We start from the raw sequence: 18750 nt of genomic DNA, 5'->3' as shown, positions 1-18750 counted from the left end.
GCAGGGCCATGCCGACCATTTCACAGACCTCGTCTCACGGAATCCTGCGGCAGCCCTGGAGGGAGCCGGTCCCCGTTCACCGAGGAGGAGAGGGCTCAGGAGGGTCTGGAGGTGAGGCCTTGACCAGGCCTTCTGTGGCAGCGGACGTGGGCCCACCAGTCTCCTGGCATTTCCTTCTTCCTGGTTGTACCCTGGGCCCTGGAGGTCAGGGGCAGCTGGCCAGTTGGCAAGGTGGGTTAGAGGTAACAGAAGCTCATCAGGGCGAGTCCTCTGGTCTCTGCCTCCGCAGGATGTGACAGTCTCGTGGAGAAGCCCTTAGAGTGGGGACAGTGGAGCCACGAGACAGAGGAGACTAGGCCCTGCCAGCTGACTGACCTGCTGCCCTCAGGGCTGATTCCAGGCAACCTGAGAGGCCCAGTGCGGTGTTTGAGGATGCTCTGGGGAGAGGCTGAGCCCACGTCAGCTTTCCTGCCCTGGGCAGAGGTGGGCAGATGCCGGGGTGTCCTGAGAAGGTACAGTGCAGGGCGTGTCAGCCGAGCCCCGCCGGTAACATCTGCCCGTGTGCAGGGGCCAGGGGCTCAGACAGATCTGGGCTCCACAGCCTCAGTCTCCCTGCGCCTCAGTCCTCCCATCTGCAAAGTGGGCACAAGAATTTCTGTCGTGGAGGGATGTTTTCGGGCTCAGGTTGGATAAGATGATGAGGTGGAGGGCCCGGCTCCCAGACCTGCTGTGCGGCACAAGGGGAAGAAACTCCATTGGCCTTGCTTAGTTCCCGTGCCCCCGGGCTGGGAATTCCCACCGGTGTCCTGCGGTGCTTCTTTAGTGCCGGGCTCTGTGCTGCTGTTGAATGCTCTCTGCTACTGCGTTGCGCCCCTGTGGCTTGGCTCTCCTTACCACTCCCAGCTGACTGCTGGGAAGCTGACACCCGGCGCGGGTAGCTTGACGGTGGGGACTTAGGTTTGAGCTAGGCGGCGCTTTGAGCCCTTGCCTTTCTGTGTACGCACGAGTTGGAACGCACAGTAAAGCTGCCCACCCCTAGGTGGGAAGCGCAGGCCTCATGCTGGGGTGCACTGCTGGGTCACAAAAGCAGGGTGGTGAGGGGCTTGGCGTCGTGGAAAGGGGCCCGGATGCGTGTCCTGGTGCAGCCTGGTGCGGCCTAGCTGCTCCGTGGCGTTTACCCACCGTCCCCCGCCTCGGTTTCCTCTGCTGCACGGTCAGAGCGTGTTGTGAGGATTAAGTGTGACACCCTGACAGCTGGGGGAGCAGGCCTGGTACAGACTCACGTCCCCCAGGGTGGAAGGTGGCCCAGCCAGAGCGAGAGGCAGAGGACCTCAGACCTGCACCACCCCCCTTCGGAGGTTTTCCTTCTGGGGGAGGGGGGCCTTTCACAGGGGCTGGAGACGGAGGCTCTCCTGGGCATCAAGTTGGTGTGGCTGGCCCTGTGCTCCTTGCCGGGCAGAGCCCTGCCAGACAGTGTGAGGAACCAGCAGCCAGTATGGCGGAGGGAAGCTGGAGGTGGCCTCTGGGCCTGGGAGGGCAGGGCCGCCCCGGTGCCGGGGGCAGGGCAGCCCTTGCAGCGGGTGACCTCCTCTGGGCCGTCTGTTACCCGTGCGCTCCGCTTCGCATCTTCTTCAGCTCACGGCTAAGTTTTGGGATGTGCAGCCTTGGCGAGGGCACCCTCCCCTGCACACAGGACACGTGTGCACACATGCACACGAGCAGACGTGCACACGCGCGAGCTCTGTGAACCGGGAAAGTCAGCCCCTCTCGGGATCCCTGTTGGGCTGGCTCGAGCTGCTCACCTCTGGCCACCCCCCACTTAATGAGGAACAGCAGAGTTTCTGGAACGAGGGTGCATCTGATGGCGGTTGGGGTGATGAAATCCTCCCTCCGTGGAGTGCAATTCTCACCCGGTTCCTCATCTCTAAGCGGAGATACTTTGTTTTTTGATCCTTGCAAGTTGGGTTTTCTCAGGCACATGAGTTTTGAGTGTTGTCCCAGCAAAGGGCCGGGGGCTCCGTCAGGCTGGGGCGTCTGAGGCCAGGCTGCCCGCCGCCCTGGGATGTGCTTCTCCCGCCTCCAGACTCTGCTGGTTCTCGGGAAGGTCGAGCAGCCGCTCCTGCAGCTGCCGTGTGGCGGGCCTTCCCTTGGCAGCAGCTCTCTTGTCTTGCAGTTGTGTCGCCACGTTCCAGGGCTCAGGCTGGTCTGGAGGTGTGTCCCAAGTGACCAGGGCAGCTGCAGCAGGGCTTGGGCCTGTCGATCAGCCAGGCACCCAGGTCCCCGGCCCCACACCCTCCCCCAGTTCCCATGGGACCTGCTTCATCTTCCGAGCCCGCCAGTGGGGGGGGGTGCTCCTCTTCCCCTGCATCCCTCAACCCACACGTCCTCGAGGAGGTGGCAGTGGACCCACGTCACATGGTTCCTCCCCTGGCCAGGACACTCTCACCTGGCTGTGGTGGTGACCCCCCCCTTTCCCATCTTTGGTCTTTAGTCTTACAGCGGTGACCACTCTAGCTCCCTGCTCTCACAGTTTTGGGCCCTCAGTGCCGGGGCTCACGGCTGCTGGCTGAGCTGCGGAGTGGGTGTTCCTGGGGCTTCACGTGGAGGAGAAAGGAATAGATTGTAATTGGTCATCAGACCGTCTTTCAGTGGTTGGACTGGAATGTGAACTTCCCTTTGCTGCTTCGCTGTGGACCGTGTGCGTGCTGTGGATTTTCCTGATGTTCGGAGAAGCCAGGTGCTGAGGCACCTCTTCCGGCCCCTCTTCCTGTGCCTGCCCCCCAGCCTCTGTCCCTGCTCTGGCTCCGGGTCCCTGGCCCTGCCTTGGTCCGTGGTCCTGGTCTGGCCTCCATCACATCTGTTCTCCAAGCCTGGCTCAGTCTCCCAACTGCCAGCCTTATTCTCGTCCTTTCGGGATCCTAGCTCACAGACAGGGAGGTTTGCTCACAAACTGTCAAACCTCAGAGTTGCCGTGTGAGTGACAGGGGTCTGCTTAGCGAGGCTCAGAGCAGTGCAGGACCTCTGGCCAGTGAGGGCGCTGCAGGGAAGGTGGGCCCCTGGAAGCTGCTGGGCGGGATCAGGTGGGGTTGTGGCCACAGGAAGTGGGCGTGTCTTCCTGGGCATCGGAAGACTGGCCAGAAGGGGGTGAAATCCGTGAGCTGGACACTTACGTAAAACGCCTTAATGTTAAAACAAACATGCGTATATCATGGATGCATGCATATAACATTTTGCAGCAGAATGCACATTTCACCTGATTTCTTAGATAAAATAGAACCTGTTACAGAAAGCTCCCACCTGGGGTGGCCTCGCTTCTCCTCGTCTGGACCCACCTGCCTGGGGGAGCTCTGGGCTCTGTCTCCCATTGTTGGGGGGGGCTCTGGGAAGGAGCCAGGGAGACCCCCTGCCCGTGACCCTCTGTGCTCAAGCTCTTGTTGGACCCGCAGAAATGAGAGCCCTGTGGCTCCCGGGTGTAGCCAATCCTTGGGTGACTGATCCAGGTCACTACCGGCTGGTCCTGCAGCTGTGGGGTCGGAGAAGTGTGCGATAGAGATTATTTCTCTTGTATTGCCTGAGATTGTTTTATTAAAGCATTTCCGATATCACTAATATTAAGGGAACGAAATTGGGAGAGAAGAGATCAGCAATACAAATAAGCAGTTAACTGTAATTGGGAGAAATACTAATGATTTAATTTGCATACGTGGCTGAAGCATTTTTTTTATGACTGCCTTGATAATAAAAGACAGGCTGAGTATCACAAATGCAAGCAAATAAAGAATTCCATTAATTCACCTATTCGTTTTCTAAAAAAAAATGGTATTCCCGGCTTTTGCAGTGACAGTTTAATAATTAGGGTGCCTAATTTTAATCTGTTCTGTGGGTGCATGCCCTGCCTAGCTTGGGAAACCAGCTACTGTTGGTGTGATTCTGTGCGGTGAAGAGTACAGAGATTCAGGGGCCTTGGGTGAGATCAGAGCCTGTTGCCCGTGGGGCTGTGTGAGCCTCGCATCTCTCTGCCTGCCCTGGGGGCCTGGGCAACACGGGGAGCTGCCAGCCTCAGCGGCTGGAGTCTGCGTGTGCTGATGGACCGGGTGGTGGCTTCAGAGAGGTGCACAGGCCAGAGGCTACTTCAGGGCTCTCACCCTGGGGCGATCTGGATGTCGCCAGTGCCAAGGCTGACGAGAAACCTTCTCGTCGCAGGCATGCAGGATACTGGCATTTCCTTAAGCATGGCAGTAAATGGCACGGCTTTTGGATCAAGACGGATCTGGTTCCACTGCACAGTCGTGTAGCTGAAATCGTAATTTTGAAACCACTTGGGGACAAGTTACATACCTCATTTACCAGGCTGGGGTGAGGACCTGAAGTCAGCTTTCAGTGACATTTTTTGCATGTGAATAAAATGCACCTTTACTCTCTCCTTTCCCTTTCTTTTCATCTCCCTTTCAAATTTGAAAAACGGGTTTAGATTCCCCAGAACTTACATTTTCCTAGCCAGAGCGTGTTTTGCGTGCAGATGTAGTTAGAGATAACAAAGAGGCATGTTGGTGTTGTAGTGACTACATAAAAAGAAAGGATATTGCTGAATTGTAAATTGTATTTTTAGAACGTGCTAAACTGAAGTGCGAGGGTCATTTGTCTCTCGCTGCAGCTTCAGCCGGCTGCGTGTTTTCATTGTAATGATTGAGAAAGGCAGTCCAGGAAGGCAACACCCTTATTCTTAATCCTTAGCATCTGCCTCTTTCATCATACTTTGCATGTTTGTCACGTGTTCAGGTGACAGCTCAGTTACCACGAATATATTTTATGTTGTGTTTGCTGGATACGAGGTGTTCTGGTCACTTTCGGTCATTTTCTCGGGTTATCAGGACAGGCATTCGTTTGCTCTGTCACATCCTGGAGATCACACCGAACGGTGGCCTTTGATAAATAGTAAGTAGCCGCTATGCGCTGGGAAGTTTAGATTTGGTGCATTTCCTTCGTTTCTGGGATGGGATCGCAGGGCTCAGTGGAGAATGGCACTCAGCAGGCTTCTGTGAAGTTGAGGACAAAGAAGGGAAATAGTCCATGTGGTAAAGAGTTTGGGCAATTCACTGGATGTGTGTGTGTGTATATCTTAGGAAGGAAGGGGACAAGGGGCACAACCATAAAAAGAATGACACAACCATTAAGAAGAAGAGGATATAACATAAACTGGTTAGAGCCAGCTAGGCCTAAGATAGCAGAAGGTTCGACTTCTGGTAGACCACAAGCCTCATTGTACACTCATTGTAATATATTAGCATCTAAAGGACACACCCACAGGCTCCATGACCATAAAAGGCCAAAAAGTGGGTGGTGCCCCAACTCCTGGAAATCCCCACCCTCTCTCCAAGGTAGTTAGCATATTCCTCCCACTTGTTATCCTATGAAGTTACCCAGCCCATGAAAACTAACCACCCCCCGTACCTCGGGGGCCCCTCTCACTTTCCAGATGATCCCATGCCCTGGGGCCACCTCTCGTCTTCTGAGAAGGCCCACACTCTGACTATGGAGTGTGCATCTTTCTAAACAAACCTGCTTTCCCTTTACTATGGCTCGCTCTTGAATTCTTTCCTGCGCGAAGCCAAGGACCCTCCCTTGACAGCCTATCCCAGGGACTCATTGGAGACCTGGGACATGACCATCCTCTCGTGCACCATTTTTTTTCCTGCAACATCTTTTCTGGCGACCGTGAAGGGACAGTCCTAGTGACTATGGAAGGGACCTCAAAGGGCATAATCTCAGTCTGCTTATTAGGCTGTAGCTCCCCGCTGTGGAGGGTGGCTGGTACTTGTCCCCAGCCGTGTGCTGCATTGATTTGACTCAGGGCCTAGGTCTCCACACTCCCTCTCTGAAGGACTCAGGCCCTGGGACTCTGGTGTGCTTTTTCTCCCACTGGCTCCTGTTCCTTTCCCTGACTAATCCAAGGGGCCTTCTCAGGCTCACCAAACGGGCAGATTTCGGGTGCCTGCAGGGACCCCACTGTTGCTTTTGCCAAACAGACCCTTTCTCATGACCAGATGGCCACAGGCCCAGTTTTCCATACTTAATTAAACACCTTTTCTGCTGAATCCCCAAATCCCAGGAGTCAGGGGCTGTTACAGCTCAGGCCAATTATACCATCTCCTAAACTGCCGTCAGGACTTTTCTCTGTGACACTCCCTTGAGGGGGTCCACCCAGTAAGGTCCCTGGCAGCATACTCCCTTCTTACATTTTTGGGATATCAGGGACACTGGGAGAGTGCCAGGACAAATAACCATCAGACCCCTGTCTTGTCGTGACATACTAACCAAAAATGGGGGGAAGTCCCATACGTCCAAACGTTCATGACGCTATTCCAAGATCCAGGTCTAAAGAACTCCTGCCGGGTGTGCCTGGCTCACACCCCTTCCGAAGTGCCTTCTTCCCCCACGGGAGCCCGATGTTTTAGATGATCCCTTATGAGACCACCTCCCCGAGGTCCACAACTGGGAACTCCTACACGCCCCCCCCCACCCCAATTCTGAGGAGAGACAGTCTTCCAGACCATTTACCCCTAACGCCCCATCTGGGCAGCTGGAGACCCCGGACCCCCATGAATCAGCCCATGGACTTGGCCTTTGGAGTATTCAACAATAGAGATAGGGTTGAAGAGGCAAACAGGATTCAGTGACAACAGCTAACGGCACAGTTACTGGCGGCAGCCCTAACCCCTGCACCACCTCAGGGTCACCCTCCCTTACGAAAGTCCAGTGTGGGGGGCAGGATCCAGGAAGCCTGGATCAGAGCCACTGTCTCACCAAGAAAGGATGGATCTGTTTGAAGTGTGGATAGGAGAGCCACTGGAAGGGCGAATGCCTGCTGTGTGGGAAAAGTCCCCTGGGAACCTGCGCGATACACACATGAGACGGCCATGCCGAAAGCTCGGCCTCTGTGCACAGGTGCCGAATTGAATCTCGGAGACAGAGTTCTGGGTGAAGTAGAAGAGAGTAGCTTTATTGCTTTGCCAGGCAGAGGGGGACACAGTGGGCTTGTGCCCTGAAAAGCTGCGTGTCCCAGCCCGGGCGGATTTGGTGAGGAGTTTTATAGCCGTGGATCAAGGGTGCAGTAGCTGGTAAAGATAGGGTGCGTGCGAGGCCTGCACTCCTTTCACCTGGCCTCAGGTGGCGCCTTGATGAGGTTATCAAACTGTGATGTGTGCTCTGGAATGAAGAATGCTGACATCTTCCATTTGTTGGGGGTTTTAGTTCTGTAAAGAGCTCAAATATATTGTTATAAGTATCGCTTGAGGAGGGACCAGGACCCTGGCCCGAGGCTGCTCTATTGTTTCTTGGCTGCTCCCGCCTTGTCTCTGCGTCCCCTCCCTTCCGTGATTAGCAGCTGTTTGAATCTGCGCTTTAGAACTCAGGGAAGGTCATGGAGGCTGGAGGTTTGTCCCTACAAACAAGAAGCAGGGGACATGGAAAGGCGTCCGTGCCCAGGAGCCCCACAGGGTCCTGCTCGGTTTCAGGGGCCAGTGGAAGTGGGACTGCCCCTAGTCCTGAAGGGGAGTCAGGGCTCCCAAACCAGTGATGGCTGAGGGGACCGAAGGCTGATGGAGCCCGGGACCTTCCCTGGCTCCCAAGGGACACCTGGTCATTTCTCCTCGGGTAGCCCTTGATGTGGCAAGTAGGAAAGTTATTTTCTTACTAGGTATGGGGGCTGTCTGCTCTCTGCTGACTGATTTCCCTGGACCCTCGTCCTCCCAATCCTGTATGATAATGGGTGGGGGAGGGAAGGCCCCCAACCAAGCGATTCACCCTACCCCCCAGCTCTCTTCAGTTCCTTGCTAGGAAATTTTACCAAGAAAAAGGATTGCTCTTGGCCGGGGGAGCCTGCCTCAGTCTCAAGCCAGAGGATGTCTCCATTCCACCCCATCTAAGTTTTTAACCTATGGGCTGTTAAAGTGGTTCGCAGTGCTAGAACTAAAGGTTGCTTTCTTCTGCATCTCCCTGCACCCAGACGCCCAGTATATCTTTGTCTTTGAGCGGACGGATCCAGACACTCATTAACACCATGAATGCCTCCACTCTGTGTGCTTGTAAAATTGAGGTCGAGGGTGCCTATGGGATGGGAATGGAATGGACAAAAAAAACTGGGTTAAGAATTGTTCCTACTGCTGTAGGCAAGCCTCTTCGATCAAAGGCCATCCTTAGAGCATTTCTTAAATCCAAGGAGGATCCTCAAAAGTGTTTGTAAATAGATTACCAAAATGGGAGGCCACCATCTGACAAAACTGACCATAGCTGATATTCGGAGTCCAATAGGAATTTTGGGGGAGGCCTTCTCCCCTAAGGTAATGGAGGGAAAGTAAAACTTTCCAACATGGGTGAATGGGTGTGTCAGTCCTTTGATACTCATTGAGGTGACCATCCAATTCTTTGAGGAAAAAAAAAAACTGTCCTTGTTTTACAAATCTAGTCTTTACAGGACCAGAGGCGCGGCTCCAGAAATAATCCAAAGTCCACCAATCCTTTTACCGCTCCCCACACCTCCCCTGCTTATTGTAAGAGACTTGTAAGTACTGGAAAAAACTTTTTTTTTTTTTTTCTGGCCTTAAGGGAAAAAGTCATCCAAGGAGGAACTAGCCTTTCTTCTATGCCTTTGAGATGCAAATATTCTACCTGGTTTTCTCCAGGAACTCTTGTCTCCCCTATCCTTTTAAGATGCAAATTTCAGGAAAGGGGGTAGGTGATTTGGGACTTGACTTGTCAAGGACAAATAGAAAGCTTAAGTATCTTTTCCATAAATATTAGTAAAAAGGGTTTAGTCATCTAGACAGGTGACCATGATTTGTTTCATCTTCTAGAAACCCAGTTTGAATCCAACCCCTTGTGTAACTGATGGGTTTTACATTGTTGCATCTGAATCATGGCTGAAACTTTGGAATGGGAACTATGAGGTCTCTGTGTTTTGTATGTTTATACAAATCTATACGTGTGTTGTAGATATGTGGTATTGCCAAAACTAATTCATAAAAGAGCTCTATTTAATTGGCTTAAAGAAATTAAGCGCTTATATAAATACTCAGAAATATAAACAAATCTGGCCAGAATGCATTTCAGGTTCACATGATCTGGGAAATATTCAGTACGGAATTGATACCTGGTATTGAAGGTGGCTGAGAAGGTGGGTCATGCTTGTGGTTTGACGCTCATACAGTACATGTCTTTAGAGTCATCAGTGTTAAGTACAATACTTCTGTTGTACCTAGGTTTACTAGAGGTCAAATAAGACCTTATTATATCCGTTGCAAACTTGTCAGCAAGGAGACTAAGTAACTTGTCAGTGATAAAAACTTTTAAGGAAAGTAAATGTAAATGAGATAAGAACTTTTAGGTAAACTCTATAGAAATAATTATGTTTTGGGAATGTCTATCTAAAATAGTCTCTCCAGATTTTGGTAACTTAAAACTAAACTAAGGTAAATAGTGAGAACTCATTGACTATCTGGGTCATTTCAAATAGGATGTATATTGGAATATTAATTGCTGGGTGGGGTGGGTCTGAGTTTACCTACTTTGCCTTAGGAGAGGAAGACTAAAACATAAGTTTTCCAGTCAGGAAATGTGGGTATGACAAACAGTTTACAATTACTTGCTGCTTGTTGGTTTATCTAGAGATTAAGGTTCTTAAGGGTTAAAATTGTATAATGTAATTAAAGCTGCTAAAAAATAAGAAACATTTCAATATGCCAGGAAAGTAAGATGTGTTTTCAGTAGAAGAAAGTATGAGGAATGGAATGCATTTGTTAAAGGGAAAAAGAGAGTAATTTGTTCTGGAGCTGGTTGTTTCAGAATGGAAAAAAATAAGGGACAAAATAATATCAGTGCAGAAAGTTGTAGAAGGTTCGTGGAAGAGAAACCCTGAGACATCTCAGAGAGATATTAAATTAAGTAGGATTATTTGATATGTTAAATTACATGGGAAGCATTGTCAAAGGAGTGATAAGCCTCAGGTTACACCGTGGGTAAATGTTATTAATATAGATAGACATTCTAGAATTTACATGAAATTTCTAAAATTTGGATCTGTCCTGGTATATAAGGTTATCAGTCCTAATTCTGGTGATTGTAGCCAAGTTTCTTTATCGATTACACTGTAATCAGATGTTTAACTTGGCTTTTAAGTCTTTTGTCATTTATAGACCGTTACTGTTATACTCTGATGCTATTGTACAGGTGCTTCATCAAGAAGATTCATAGGAAGGCCGTGGAAGCGGTTACGACAGCTCCACATCAAGATGATGGCTGTGAGGATTCCAGCCCGTACCTGTCCCCCCACACCCCCCACACAGACTTAAAACAAGAAGCTGTCCTGCCCCCAGGGCCCCTAGATGAGGCATCCTGAGGTTTTTACTCCCTGACAGGCAGGGTCAGTGCCCCTACTGAGCCCTGAAGCAGCTACAGAAGATGGACCATTGCCCCTCTGCTTCCCATAACATTATGAGACTAAAATCTCTGAGGCAGGAAGGAGACAGAAGGGCAGGGAGCAAGGCACAACCATTCAAATAATGTCACAACCATTAAGAAGAATAGGGTATGACAAAAACTGGTTAGAGCCAACTCGGCCCAAGACAGCAGAAGGTTCAACTTCCAGTAGACCAGGAGCCTCGTTATACACTCATTGTAATACATTAGCATCTAAAGGACACACCCGTAAGCTCCATGACCATAAAAGGGCAAAAGTGAGTGGTGCCCCAATTCTGGAAACCCTCACCCCTTCTCCAAGGTAGTTAGAATATTCCTCCCACTTTTTATCCTGTGAAATTACCCAGCCCATAAAAACTTAACCACCCCCACACCTTGGGGCCCCTGTCACTTTCCAAGGTGACCCATGCCCTGGGGCCACCTCTCGTCTTCTGAGAAGGCCCACACTCTATGGAGTGTGCACCTCTCTAAATAAACCTGCTTTCCCTTTACTATGGCTCGCTCTTGAATTCTTTCCTGCGTGAAGCCGAGGACCCTCACTTGGCAGCCTATCCCAGGGACTCATTCGAGGCCTGGGACATGACCATCCTCTTGCACCCCATTTTTTTCCTGTACCATGTCTAGCTTTTAACAAAACTATTTTTAATTGTGGTAGTTAATACATAACCTAAAATTTAGCATCTTAACCATTAGCAAGTGCATAGTTCAGTGGTGTCAGGTGAATTCACATTGTTGTACAACAGCTCTCCAGAACTTCTTCATCTTGCAAAACTCATACCCTGTACGCATTAAACATCAGTTCTATTAGATTTTTTTAAAGATAGGTGGTTCTTATCATTCTAACATTTGCCAGCTCTAAAGGAAAAGATGGGGAGAGACAAATGTTTGTATACACAATAACTATACATATATGCAGATATACAAAATACATGTATATATACATATTAACATCATTTATATACAATAAATATATGTAACATTCTATATTAAGTTAATATAACAGTAGCTATGTAATACATTGAATATGCACACGTGTGTATTGCACACGTGTAATTTACAGGGAGCCTTTGGGGACTGTCAGTTGCGAGGGTCACCGTAGAGCTTGGGCCCTTCTGTGGCATTCTTCCTTCTTATTGTGGTCCAGATTCTCAGGCCTGATCACGTCATCGTCTTTCCCTCAATGACCCAGCTCTTGGGTGCCAATTTGGCCTAGGCTGGGTCCAAGACCCCATGTCCCATTCTCCCTTTTCACACCTGACCTCCCAGCCCAGTGAAGCATTTGTGCTCCTGGTTGGCGGTGTGCCTGCTTGGCCTGTGTCCCGCCAAGCTGGAGACTTGGGCCCGAGCCCCTCCTCTCCCAAGCTTGATGCCCCACAGCCAGGCCCATCAGCACCTTGGTTGGGGGGCTCATTCTGTCCCCCCCCCCCCCCATCCCGAGGCAGTGCAGCTGTCAGAGGCTCAGAGTCTGAGTGGAGAGGGTGGCCGAGTGGCCCTGCAGTTGACAGGGCGGCACGCGGCCTGGGGGCTCAGCCGGGCTGCTTGGTGGCCTGAGAGCTGGCTGGGTGCTGGGCTGGCTCCGGCCGAGGAGTCTCTGTTGGCCCTGGACGGAGCTTAGGCTTTCTCCTGCGGGCACAGGGAGTGGGCCTGGAGGGGCTTTCCAGGGGCGCAGAGGGCTGCGGGTGGCTGGAATTGGAGTTTGGGACCTGCAGGGAGGCCTGGGGGTGAGTGGGGTTCTGCCGACGTGGGCCATGGAGGTCTTGGTGTCCTGTCCCGATGTTTGCCAACATGGTGGGTGTCCCTGAGCTCTCTCTTTTCCGTGGGGGCAGCCTGATTGTCTCTCCGGTGCTCACGCACCTGCAGTGGGGCCCCAGGACGGCAGGAGGCCCTCCACTGGCCAGCCCAGCCCCTGGCCCCTGCCGCTGGCCTCTCCAGGTGTCCGTCCCCCGAGCACACGTGCAGCCTCTTGCCTTGGGCTGGGCTCCCTTGCCTTCCGTCCAGAGGCCCAGCTTTCCTCTGGGCTCACCTGCCTCCACTCGCTGCCCTTCCAGGGGGACGTTTGCTCCTTGGAGCTCCCTGTCCCCTTGAAGGTGCTTCCCTGTTGGGGTGCTTTCCTTCCCCTGGACCTGGGGCGGCCTCCTCGGTGCCGCCCTCCTGCCCTACCGCCCTGGGTCTGGTGCTGCACCTTCTCAGGTTTGCCAAGCTGGTGGTTAGGCCGAGCGTGGGGTCGTTTTCCTTTGGGATGAAAGAGGGAAAAAGAGATGGTTCCTGGGAAACTGGACAGATGTTGGTAGTCTGCAGAGAGGCCTGTTTGTTTCTTGTTTAAGGCAGTTTTACCCAAGGCCCAGTTATCTGACTCTGCCAAGGCCAAGGAGAAGGTGAGCTGTAGTGAACTGTCGAGTGAAAGAGGGGGCCCTGGGGACGATGCGGGGGCTGCTGAGGGCAGCCATGTCAACATCACATTGCGACTGGACCCTCGCCCCCCAGGTCCCCAGGGCTCCTGCCCTCTCCCCCAACACCCTGACATCCCTGGACCAGCCCAACCCCATCCTGACTGCCCGGGCCTTCTCCCAGCCCTCATCACCCTGACATTCTGAGTCCGCTTGTCTGTCTCCTTCCCGAGGCCCAGAGCGCCGCTTACCATTGGGGCCGCCTTCCCTTCTGTGGATGCCCCGGCTCGGCCCTGAGCCACACGGGCGGTTGGATCCGCGCTCGTAGGGCCGCCCTGTGTGCCCCCTGGTGTCCCCTCCGCGGGCCAGGTGGAGAGTGCAGCGTCTCAGGGGTACAGGTGCTGCTCTGTTTCCCCGCGGCCACCGCTGATGTCTACACTGCCTCGCCCCGCCTTTTTGAAACACAAGGAAGGTTTGAAAACCAGGCACTTTGATTTCCGTAGAAGTTCAGTTTCCAGGGAAAATGAGAGCTCCTTGAGGTGATCGAAAGTTGAGCAGGTGTGTGGAGATCAGCTCAGCGGCACGGGTGGAAAGCTGGGGCCGAGCTCAGCGTGGCTGTGTGTCTTGGGCCCCGGACCTGTCTTCCTGCCTGTGCTCACGGGTCATGTCCTGCCCCAGGGTAGGGCCTGTATCTGAGGATCAGGGGTGGTCTCTTCACCCCTTGACCTCTGAACCGAGGTCTGGCACCTGCCGGATGTGCTGCCGTCTCTGCCCCTCGTTGGAAGACGATGGCGGGCAAGGAGGGCGCTGGGGCTCCTTGCCCGCTCACCTCCGGGCCGAGGTCAGGTTGGCCGCCGCTGGGACACCCTGGGGGTCTCCGTGGGCCCGGGGCAGGACCCCGGGGGCCTGCCTGCCCTTACTCGAGGTGACAGAGATGCGTAGGCCCCGTCAGTGGCCGGGAGGACCTTGAGTCCGGGCGCAGCCAGCTGGGCAGGAGTGCTTTGTTTCGGGGGGGTCTGGACGGTGCTTCTCGAACCAACTGCACGTGGACTCGCGCGAGGGGGCGGTGCCCGCAGACACCTGGGGCCCCCCAGTGCCGGTGTGCCGCCGGGGGTCAGGGCCTGGGGGGCTGTGCTCCGTCCTTGGCACGTGGACACGCAGTTAGCAGGTGCATCAGGTGCAGGCAGAGCTGTCTGGGCTTGTGTGTTTTCCTGGGCTTGTGTAGCCGATGTCAAAGGTGACTCTGGTCGGCGGGCCCCCTGGGTGTCCACGCTTCGCGTGTCTGGCCGGGCCTGGCTACGGGGCGGGGTTGGGGGGTAGTGAGGGGCGTTCCCTTTTCAGTGAGGACCTCCACCCCCGCCGAACAGCCACCCGCGTGCCGCGCTGGCGGTTTCTCATTGCCGTCCTGCAGTCCCCTCGGTAGCCAGGAGCGTTTGCCTGGGGCTTATTCATGATTGGAACAGCAATGTGTAGTGTTCCTTGGACTCAGCTGGCTTTTCCGTCTGCTTCACTGAGGTGTACTTGACAAAGTTGTGTACATTTAACACACGTACACATTGTGAAACGATTCCCGTGGTCAGGTTCACTAAGACGTGCATCACCTCGCACAGTTACTTCTCTGTGTGTGAGGGGAGAAGGCTTACGGCTGCTCTCAGCGAATTTCCGGTGTACAGTGCAGTGCGATTGTCGTCACCACGCCGCACGTCACACTCTCCAGCTTCGCCGTCTCACGACTGGAAGTGTCCCCACCCCAGCCCCTTCCTGCGGTTTTCTTAGGTGTCACTCAAGTATGGTCGCTCGGGCTGTATCTAGGGTCACAGAGGAGCTGAGAAGGATCAGTGTCCGAGGCAAATGACATGATGGCGAGGCAGAGGGGCAGGACCTGGGCCCCGGTCCCTGTCTGCTGTCAGTCTGGTTCATGGCTGACTGGCATTAGTCACCTCTACCTGGGTCACCGAGCGCAGTGGCCGGGACAGGTCCTGGGCATGGCGGTGGAAGCCCGCATCACTGACCGCAGTGGACACACACCTTAGGGCCAGCATCTCCTGACTATCGCACAGGCAGTGACACTGTCTAGAAGGTTCCACCGAGGGGGCCGTGACCAGACGTGCCTTCCTTGGGGCAGGAAGCGTTCTCAGGCATGCTGGTCCAGTGTTGCTAATGAGAAGCGTAGTACCACCCCGTTTCTCGCTCACTTTTAGGGGTCTTGCTTTGATTTTCTCTGAAACTGTAGGAGCTTCTCTTCACTTTGGTGTTCTGAAGTTTTATAATGTGGAATTTAAAAAATTTATCCCAGGTGGCATATAGGGGACTGCTTTTTAGGTCTTGTTATATGTTAATTTTGGGGGTAGTTTCCTTCTCTTCCTTCTCTCTCATCGGCATCATCATTTCCTTCCGGTGCTTCCGTCTCCAGTTCCCCATTGGTGGAATTCCTGTGAATCCATCTAGGGTACCAACTTTGTTCTCTAAGGTTTGCTCAGCTGGGTCTCCCAGTTCCTCTGTGGCCGTCTTGTTTTGGCACTTGCCTGTTTGAGGTCCCAGGGTTCCTCCTTGTGGCCTGGCCGCTCCTGTTGGCCATGGTCAGGGCTGTGATTTGTCCCTCGTGTCTCCATTCTCTCTGTGGCTCGTTAGAGGGACTCCAGTTACCTCGGTTTCTTCTGGGATCAGGTTTCCTATTTATCTTGGTCTTTTTTTTTTTTTTTTTCCTTGTTTCAACTTTTCCTTAAAAGGCTGGGGAGTTGTCTGTTCGTATTTAAGGATGAAGGGAAGATGAATTCCAGATGGATTCAAGGTGTCAATGTAGAAAAAGGTAAAGCAGTAGAAATCTGCAAGTGACCCTCACCCTCCTCTTTGGTCCAGGATCCCCAGAAGCTGCAAAGGACACATTTGACAGTTTAAAATTTAAAACTTTTGATTGGATAAAGATACTATCAACAGAGTCCAGGAGTCAAGGAGCGTTCTGGGAAAATGTGCGTAACAGTTGACAGGTAAAGAATAAGTTTCTGTTATCCAGAGGCCTCTTAGAAACTGGAGAGGAGGACAAGTTTAGAAACAGAACATAGGCTGGGCAGCGCAGAGAGCAAACCAAAACGAAGAGATGCTCGAACTCCCTATTTTCATCACGGGGAGATGCAAATACAAGTGGAAAGGGATTTCGCTTTTTACCCAGAGCGGCAGAAAGTAGAGACATGACATCTATTGCTGGAGGGGCCGTGGAAAGCCGCAACTTCAGACACAGGGCTGGGGCAAGTGTGAACGGTGGCACGTGTTTGGAAATCATCCCGCTGACGTTGTCTGAAATGGGAAACGCACAGGTCCGCAGACTCAGCTTCCGCTGCCGGGGCTGTGCTCCTTGGGAGTGCAACCACAAGCCCGTAAGGATGTTTGCACGGAGGCTCCCCGGCAGGGAAAGATTTGGAAGGAAGTCTGTGCCCACTGGGGCCGTGGCTGACTAAACTTTGTGCAGCCACACGATGGACTATTCCAAGAAGTATTGTTGAAAGAGAAAAGTCAGATACTGAGAAATCGCTATGATAAAATCTCATTTTTGTAAGGCAGAGAGTGACCACCTGGGGGTGTGTGTGTGTGTGGGGTGGGGTATGTGTGTGTGTCTTTGTGTATCGGTGTGTGTGTGTATGTGTGAGCGAAAATGGAGAAAAGTATGGGTCATACTCACACAAAGATTACCTGTTGTGGTTGATGGCAGAGAGAGGAGGAAAAAGAAAGAAAAAGACAATTGCTCTAAAAATAAAGCGGTGCGTTTACCATCCATTTACGTAAACTGGATGCTGTGTGCATTTATGTGTAAGTAACGTAGAAAGAAGACGTAGCCCAGCTGCTGGCCCTGAGGTTGCAGAGTGACGCGTGGGGTGATTCTCTTCTGGTGAAGACGGGGGAGGCTGCCCGGGGCTTTGCGGGCTCATCCATCCGTGGGAGCAGTGGCCGGGGAGACAGACCGCCCTTGTACATCTCTGCTGCACCCTCACACTTTGTAAATTGAAGGACAAGGATGAAGAATCGCTTCCTAAAGGAGCGAGGGGAGCTGGGGGCAGGGGTCCCACCGGCTTGCATCTATCTTCAGGCCTTAGTGGAACTTTGTTGAAATCTGACTGCCAGTGCCTCCTCACCCCCATGGATTCTTCACTGTCTTGGGTTTATACTGGTTTTCTCCCTTGACCCCCATTTAATGAGACAAGGCAGGGAACACCCATGAGCTTAGCTCACCATCCTGATGCAAAATGCCCTGGGAGATCCTGGGATCATAGCATCCGCCCTCCGCCCGCCTGCTCGCCTGTCCCCGCCCTGCCTGAGTTTTACACTTAAAAGTCAGATCTCCAGGTCCCCTGCCTGCCTGCCTGCCTGCTGGAATCTTCTCCTCTAAAATTATTTTATTTAGCAGCTAAGGAAACAAGTGTTGTTTTATCTGGACGCTTTATCCATTTGGACCCTTAATCTAAAGAGTTTATTTATGTGGCTGTTTATCAATAAACAGACATAGCCATGTGGAAAAAGGATCTAGACAGCTGGGAAGTTGTTTTCTTCGGTGGAGAGGATCGATGCTGTGACGCTGCTGATGCACAGTTGTTCCTGTGCGCGCGCGAGGGCCCCGATGACCCAGTGCCCGTCCCCTTTCTCCCCTCAAGGTCTGACCTTCTGGCCCCTCCAGAATGGGTGGAGGGAGTTCGGGGCCCATAGAATCCTAGCCCTTTGGTCAGCGGAGCCTGCTCTGAGATTTAGGGAAATTCCTGTTAGAACACACAGAAGTGGAGTTTTATTACGTTCAAGTATAGAGCCTGTTTTGAAACTAAAATATAAATCTGTCCCAACAGATTATGGGGAAAACATCTTGTCTTCTGCTATGCGACTGTCCGTCATAAAATGGCACTCTTACAAGACATAATTGCTAGACCTTTCAGCCCGTAGTTTATGAAGGGTGTCTGGTGAACAAAACAACGCTTATTTGAAAAGCTTACTATATAAAATGGACTCAGAAAAATCATATAGTCAGCAGTTTGTATTTTCATTAAAATTTATTTAAATTTAAATTAATCTTAATTCAAATTAAACTACTTAATTGAAAAATATTTGAATTAAAATGATTTCATACACATTTTTCCATCTGATAGCTTGACTTAGAGCCTCCTGGGTCTTCCACGTAACCCCTTGGTTTGAATTGCCCACCCTCTATTTGCATCACGGACTTGGAATCACGCGTTCTGTGCTGTTTCTGTGAGGTTTTGTTGTTTTAAGAGGAAGTAATTTGGCAAATATTTCCTGTGTACATGCTGATTGTGAGAATATAGTAGCAAGAACTATAAAATGTTTATCCATTGCCCAGAAAGTCAAAGTAGAATAGTGCCGGTGGAATGGATCAACCACATGGGTATTATTTTGAATCTTTCTTTGAGGCAAGGTGATCTTTGAGTGGTTGATTCTGTCTGTCTTCCAGCCAGAAGCATTCAGGTGGGTGAATTTCCGCCCTTTCCCTGGTTTTTCACTTGGATCAGGAAACAGAACATTACTTTACGCCCTCTGGTTCCTCCTTCCACGCCCAAGGGTAACCTGTCTCAGCTTCTAACAGCACAGGTTAGTTTGACCTGGTTTGAAATTTCACACCGTGGAGTCTCCCAGTACATCATACCCCTGAGTGTCTGTCTGCTCTGGCCCACCCAGCACTATCTCTCATCTGTGTTGCTGCTTTTAGGTGTGCTTTGTTTATTCTTGTTGCTAGACCATGTTCCCTGGTATGACTGTGCTACGATTCACAGTTTATTTATTCTACTGCTGATGGACGTGTGGCAGGTTTCCAGCTTTCGGCGACTGCGGACGATGCTGCCGTGTCACCCTGTGAATGGCTTTGGGGAGCGGTGTGCCTGGCGTGGCTTTTCGG

General features: G+C 52.0%; 1 protein-coding gene across 5 annotated transcripts in view; it reads left to right on the top strand.

The window, feature by feature from the left end:
- Positions 1-18750, top strand: part of HDAC4 (histone deacetylase 4) — a 291648-nt gene that overhangs the window by 10622 nt on the left and 262276 nt on the right. The gene's annotated exons all lie outside the window — the stretch shown is intronic.

Source organism: Balaenoptera acutorostrata, chromosome 8, assembly GCF_949987535.1.
Source record: "Balaenoptera acutorostrata chromosome 8, mBalAcu1.1, whole genome shotgun sequence".
In the NCBI taxonomy this organism is placed as follows: domain Eukaryota; kingdom Metazoa; phylum Chordata; class Mammalia; order Artiodactyla; family Balaenopteridae; genus Balaenoptera; species Balaenoptera acutorostrata.
The sequence above is the reverse complement of the archived record's forward strand: the minus strand, read 5'-3'. Positions and strand labels throughout refer to the sequence as shown.